Here is a 7,533-nt window from a genome sequence, read left to right as displayed (position 1 = left end):
AACTGAACGGTTTTTCGTTGTTTTTTTTTAGTTTTCATTTTTTTAGATCGGTTTTTTTTCCGGTTTAGGTTAAATAGCGAGCGTTCGCTCGTTAGTTTGTTTAAACGAACACGTTCATCGTTTAGATCTGGATAACGAACGTTCGTTCGTTAATCCATTCGTCGTTTTCTTTTCTCGGATTAAATCCGCGATTTTTCTGATCGCGATTCCTGATCCGATTATCGTTTTAGTTTAACTTTTCACACATTGCATGATTATGATCTAATTAAATTGTGGGATGGGAAGTAGATGAGGTAGCACCTATTACCTGTTATTATCAAACCTTTGGGAGTTACTTCTACGTTTGCTTATTATGCCATGCTATGCTAGTAGACGTGGATTGGGTGAGTGATATCCATGAGAGATGTGAGATTGTTAATTAATGGTTTATCTAAGGTGGCAACTTAAACACACATCTGGGTGGATTGAGGCACCTGGGTATTCCAGGACTTGCCTGTTTTTCTTTTGGACTGCCACCCAGGCTCAAAGGGATCATAAGACTATTCATACTAGAAACTTCCGTGTGCAGCCACAAGCTATTATGGGCTCTAGCATAGTTGACTAGGTTGTGTGAACTCTTACAGTGGTAGACTAGCAGATGTAGGGGATGTAGGTGGTACGGTCTACCCGATCGTAAGGTGCTAGCGCTTCTAAAAGGCTATGTCTCGGTCATCCGTCTTCTCAAACACCATGTAGTGCGAGAAAACAAACGGAGGCGATCGAGTCTTGTGGGGAAAAGTGCGCAAACCTCTGCAGAGTGTAACAAACTAATCATGGTTAGCCGTGTCCCCGGTTATGGACATCTTGAGTATCTAGTACCTGGATTTTCATGTGAATCTCAACATGTTACTCTAAATTAATTTTGTTGGGTTATGTTTAATGATGATGCTTAATTGGGATTGAGAATGCTGTCAACCATTCTCAATGTTTAACAACCACCATGACAGTTAAATAAAATTTATTCCTTTGAAGTAGGGGAAAATTGGCTTTACGCAAAACTGTAACCATAGAGCTTTCCACCAGCTAAATATGCATATAGTATAGCTGTTCATTCTATTACTCTCTATGTGTTACCTTGCCAGCATATTCCATGTGCTGACCCATTTCGGGCTGCAACATTAATGTTGCAGACTTTTCAGACGATGATTAAGGAGTTTTAGGTCGTGGTTTTATACTCAGTGATGCCGTTGGAGTTGATGGACTCACTTATCTTCCAAGATTTCCGATGTTATCATTATTAGATGGCCTTAAGCCATATTTATTGTAACAAGTTCTCTTTTGAGACACTCGATGTAATAAGTGTGCGATTGCTACTTTGTTATAAATCCTCCGAGTACTATGTGGTGTCAGCATTATTGATCCAGGGATGACACCGGAGCACCGAGATCGGACTATTTGAGGTCTGATCACTACATAGATGGTATCAGAGCACACGCTGACTGTAGGACACGACCACTAAGCTACAGACCTAGATCACTCTCTTCTCTTCTGACTTCTCATTTTTTCTACTCTTTAGGATGGCAGATGCAAGGAACAAGTTCACACAACCGGATGAAGATACACCCTTTGGACGTCACTTGAAGGAAGTCACTAGATACCTGAACATAGGAGTACCAAGCTTCACGGGAACCTACAACGCCACTTTACCTGAAGAAGAGCGTTGGATGATTCAAGTTCAAGTTCCAGGAAGAACGTTCATGCCAGTCACTAAGCCCATAGAGTTTTCTTTTGATGCACCAACTTGGAGTCTAGGAAAGAGCATGGCAGCTCACATCGCCATGGGACGCATTGGAGAAGTCTACCGCAAGGATCTCAAGGATACTATCTACCAGATTTGTGGGCGCCGAGATGAACACTGGGAGATGATCAGCACCAGGAAGGATAGATCAATTGCAGCTTTTATCCTGGAGCTAAACCAGCACATTCGACGACAGGAGAACCAGATGTGCGCCGACATGATAGATCTGAAGAAGGCTAAGACTAGAATCAAGGAATTGGAGGAAGAACTCAAGGCTACACGTGAAGATTATGAAGAGGAAATTGAAGTATTGGTGGAGAAGAATGACGACCTGATCAAGAAGATTGGAATATTTATGGGAGGCCCGACACCCGTAGATGAAGACGAAGAACCCAAGGAGATCAGCCCGGAAGACTACATCATCATCGACGGCACTGACTCGGAAGCAGATAGTAGCGATGATGACTATGTTGATGAAGCTGGAGCAGATATTATGGATTCAACGACCGAAGAATATTTCTAGTAGACCACCTCATTAGTAGTAGTAGTCCACCATGTAAATATAGTAGCCCGAGCACTTTTGCAATAGTTAGATCGATTGTATGCTCTTGTTTGATTGAATGAAGTGAATTGTTTGCTATTGCCTCAAGTGCATATGGGTAGTGTTTTCTCTTTAGACCCCCTCTATTCCTACATCTCATCTTTTCTAAACCCTCAGATGCCTTCGAGACGTGACCCCGGTTTTGCTTTCCCACCGGAGCTCACCCAGTTGATCCAGCAGTAGAACACATTGATGCAGTTGCTAGTCCAGAATCAGAATCAGGGGAACAACAACAACAACCCACCACCACCACCACCACCTGTTGACCACTTAGCCCGTTTTCTTAGGCTGAATCCGCCGGTGTTTTCCAGTAGCACCGAGCCGATAGTAGCAGATGATTGGCTCCGCAAGACAGCTAGGGAGTTGACCACAGCGGGATGCACAGATGCGGAGAAGGTGAAGTTTGCCGCACATCAGTTAGAAGGACCCGCGGCATCATGGTGGAAGAATTTCACAGCCACTTTCCCAGTAGACACTGTCACATGGGATTAGTTTCAGCAGGCTTTCCGTACTGCCCATGTTTCAGTAGGAGCTATGGCCATGAAGAAGCGTGAGTTTCGCAACTTGCGCCAAGGAGGAAGGACAGTTGGCCAGTACGTGGAGGAATTTAGTAAGTTAGCACGTTATGCCCCAGATGACGTCGCTACAGATGCAGCTAAACAAGAGAAGTTTTTGGAAGGACTGAATGATGAGTTGAGCATGCAGTTGATGGTAGCCACCTTCAATAACTACCAGGAGTTGGTAGATCGTGCTCTTATGATTGAAGGGAAGCAGCAGCAAATTGAGAATCGCAAGAGGAAGTATGGACAAGGAAAGTACAATTCAGGAGCTCAGCAGAAACCACGTTTTACCCCTAGACCGGGAGGACATTTTCAGCATACCCATGGAGGAGGTAGCTCGCACAATCACAATGGCACCAAGAATGGTAATGGTAATGGAGGAAGCAACGGCCAGAACCGCACCAACCCCTCGACCCCAGCCAAGAAGGACCTAAGCCAAGTCACTTGCTATAAGTGTTCGAAGACCGGACATTATGCCAATGAATGTCCTGAAGGCCAAAATGGCAATGGAAGTTCTGGGAAGAAGCCGAACCCTTTTAACAGGGGACAGGTGAATCACGTTAGCGTGGAGGAGGTTGAAGCTCAGCCCGATGCAGTAATAGGTAAGTTTTTGGTTAAGTCATTTACTGCACTCGTTCTTTTTGATACTGGAGCATCGCATTCATACATCTCAAGGGGATTTGTGGATAATTATAACCTACCAACCCAAGCCCTTAGGTCACCCATGTTAGTAACCTCGCCCGGAGCAGAGTATGTGGCTAGTCTATGGTGTGATCGGTTACCATTAAGGATTGGTAACTATGTTTTTCCCTCAGACCTAATAGTATTGGAATCTCAAGGATTGGATGTGATATTAGGCATGGATTGGTTATCAAAGTATGAAGGGAATATAGAATGTGCTAGTAAGTCAATTTTGCTTACCACCCCAGAAGGGAGAAGGATCAAGTATGTATCCCGGCATGTGCCGAAGAGGACCCAAGTAAATTGCCTAACAGGAGTTGTGCAGGAGGAAGTACCAGTGGTAAGGGATTTCCCTGATGTATTTCCAGAAGAGTTGCCAGGCATGCCACTGGATAGAGATATTGAGTTCTTGATTGAGCTATTGCCCGACACTGGGCCAATATCAAAGAGACCTTACAGGATGCCAGCAAAGGATTTGGTGGAAATTAAGAAGCAGATTAAGGAGTTACTGGATAAGGGATATATTCGCCCAAGTTCTTCACCTTGGGGATTGCCAGTACTTCTGGTGGAGAAGAAGGATGGATTGTTAAGGATGGTTGTTGATTATCGAGGATTGAACAAAGTAACGATCAAGAACAAGTACGCACTACCAATGATCAACGATCTGTTTGATCGATTGCAAGGAGCTAAGGTATTTTCCAAGATCGATCTGCGATCAGGATAGCACCAGTTGAAGATTCGGGAACAGGATATTCCGAAGACAGCTTTTACCACCAGGTATGGGCTGTATGAGTATACCATTATGTCATTTGGTCTGACTAACGCGCCTGCCTACTTTATGAACATGATGAACAAAGTGTTTATGGAGTTTTTGGATAAGCTCGTCGTAGTGTTCATTGATGATATCCTGGTTTATTCGAAGAATGAAGAGGAACATAAGGAGCATTTGCGTTTGGTACTTGGAAAGCTCAGAGAACACCAATTATATGCCAAGTTCAGCAAATGTGAGTTTTGGTTGAAAGAAGTAGGATTCCTCGGACACGTTATATGTGGAGAAGGTATAGCATTAGATCCCGCTAAAGTTGAAACCGTGACCAAGTGGGAAGCCCCAACAACAGTTGGAGAGATCCGGAGTTTTCTTGGACTCGCAGGATACTACCAGAGATTTATTGAGAATTTCTCAAAGATTGTGAAGCCTATGACTGAGTTGTTGAAGAAAGATACCAAGTTCATATGGACAGAGGAGTGTGAGGCTAGTTTTCAAGAGTTAAAGAAACGCTTGGTTACCTCACCAGTGTTGATTTTGCTAGACCAGACCAAAGATTATGAGGTGTATTGTGACGCTTCACATCGAGGACTTGGAGCAGTACTTATGCAGGAAGGGAGAGTTGTTTCATATGCCTCAAGACAACTGAAGCCCCATGAGTTGAATTATGCTACGCATGATTTGGAGTTAGCAGCCGTAGTGCATGCTTTGAAAACATGGAGACATTTCCTCATTGGAAACCATTGTGAGGTGTACACGGATCATAAGAGTTTGAAGTACATTTTCACACAGAAGGAGTTGAATCTCAGACAAAGGAGATGGTTGGAGCTTATCAAAGATTATGATATGAAATTGCATTATCACCCCGGAAAGGCTAATGTAGTAGCTGACGCATTAAGCCGTAAGAGCCATGTCAATACATTAATGACGGGAGAAATACCCAAGGAGTTAGCAGAAAATCTTCGTGAACTATGTTTGGAAATAGTTCCGAGAGGCTATGTAGCAGCATTGGAGATTCAGTCAACTTTGATGGATAGAATCAGGGAAGCTCAGAAGACTGACAAAGAGGTTGCCGCTATAAAGGAGAAACTGAGCAAAGGAAAAGCTAAAGGATTTCGTGAGGATGAGCACGATACCCTATGGTTTGAAGACCGTGTTTATGTGCCCAATAACCCGGAGATCAGGAAGTTGATTTTGCAAGAGGCACACGATTCACCGTATTCGATTCACCTAGGAAATACCAAGATGTATTTGGATTTGAAGGATATTTTCTGGTGGACCGGAATGAAGAAGGATATAGCGGAGTATGTAGCAGTTTGTGATGTATGCCAGAGAGTAAAAGCAGAGCATCAGAAGCCAGCAGGATTGTTACAACCATTGCCGATACCCGAATGGAAGTGGGATAAGCTAGGCATGGATTTTATCACGGGATTGCCCAGGACTCGTTCAGGCTATGACTCAATTTGGGTTGTAGTTGATCGATTGACGAAAGTAGCTCATTTCATCCCAGTAAAGACCACTTACACCAGTGCTAAGATGGCAAAGATATACATGACCAGAATAGTATGTCTGCATGGAGTTCCGAGGAGTATCGTATCCGATAGAGGAACCCAGTTTACCTCAAAGTTCTGGAAGCAGTTGCATGAAACTTTGGGTACCAGGCTAGAATTCAGTACAGTTTTTCATCCACAGACAGATGGACAGACCGAGAGAGTCAATCAGATTTTGGAGGATATGCCGAGAGCTTGTGCGCTAGATTATGGATCTATTTGGGACGACAATTTGCCATATGCCGAGTTCTCTTACAACAATAGTTACCAAACCAGTTTGAAGATGGCCCCTTTCGAAGCTTTGTACGGAAGGAGGTGCAGGACACCGCTGTCGTGGGACGAAGTTGGAGACCGCCAGTTGTTTGGACCTGACTTGATTAAAGAGTCTGAACAGAAGGTGAAATTGATTCGCGATAGGCTCAAGGTAGCCCAGTCTAGACAGAAAAGTTATGCAGATTCTAAACGCAAGGAGACAGTTTACGAAGTCGGAGATAGAGCTTATCTTCGAGTATCTCCACTTCGGGGAACAAAGCGTTTTGGAGTTAAAGGGAAGTTAGCGCCATGATTTGTAGGACCATATCGAGTTTTGGAGAGTATGGGAGAAGTGGCCTACAAGCTGGAATTGCCTGAAGGATTGTCAGGAGTGCATGATGTGTTCCACGTTTCTCAGTTGAAGAAGTGTCATGCGTAGATGGCTGACATACCATTGAGAGACACAGTGCCTTTGCAAAATATTCAGTTGGATAACGATTTGACCTACGAGGAGAAACCAGTTAAGATCCTAGAGGTTGCTAGCCGAGTTACCCGCAGCAAAGTTATCAAGTTTTGCAAAGTTCAGTGGAGCCACCACTCAGAGGATGAAGCCACCTGGGAACGAGAGGGAGATTTGCTCAAAGACCACCCTCACCTATTTTCTAGCCACCCCGAATCTCGAGGGCAAGATTCATCTTAAGGGGGGTAGGTTTGTAACATCCCAAATTTTCAATTTGGAATGTTATACATTAGATGATCATTGCATATCATATTTTATTTTGCATTTTGGTTGATCCTAGAAATTCTACGCAACTCAAGGACCCACGGAGAGAGTTGGGGATTTCGTGATTTTCATATTTGAGTTTTCTCAAATTTTGAGAATAGGATCATTTGATTTTATTTATTTTATCATCAATTATTTCTATTACAAAAATATGAGAGAGGGAATAAAATGACTTTCCCAAAATAGAGAAATATTGAGGATTTAATAATAAAATCAAATAAGATTTTATTTCGGAGTTTTTCGGTGTTTTATTTTAATTTAGGAAAAATGTGCGTTTTTCAAAATTGCATTTAGGGCCCAAATAAATGTTCACTTTGTCGGGCTTGATTTTAGAAGCCCGGGAAAATTTATTTCGGGATTTTTGGAGTCCATTTAGTATTTCTTTTTATTTTTCTTCTGAGCGTAACTATTTAAAAAAAAGGAACCGACCTACGGGTCGTGTCCGTCTAGGACTCCCGGCCCATCCCGGGGGGAAACCCTAGCCAGCGCCCGCCCCAGCCCCCGCACCCGCCGCCGCCGCCGCCGCCCTAGCGCGCCGCCGCCGCCTGCGCCCCGTCCCGCC

This window comes from Triticum dicoccoides, chromosome 1A, assembly GCF_002162155.2.
Source record: "Triticum dicoccoides isolate Atlit2015 ecotype Zavitan chromosome 1A, WEW_v2.0, whole genome shotgun sequence".
Lineage (NCBI taxonomy): Eukaryota > Viridiplantae > Streptophyta > Magnoliopsida > Poales > Poaceae > Triticum > Triticum dicoccoides.
This window is presented reverse-complemented; position numbering follows the sequence as displayed.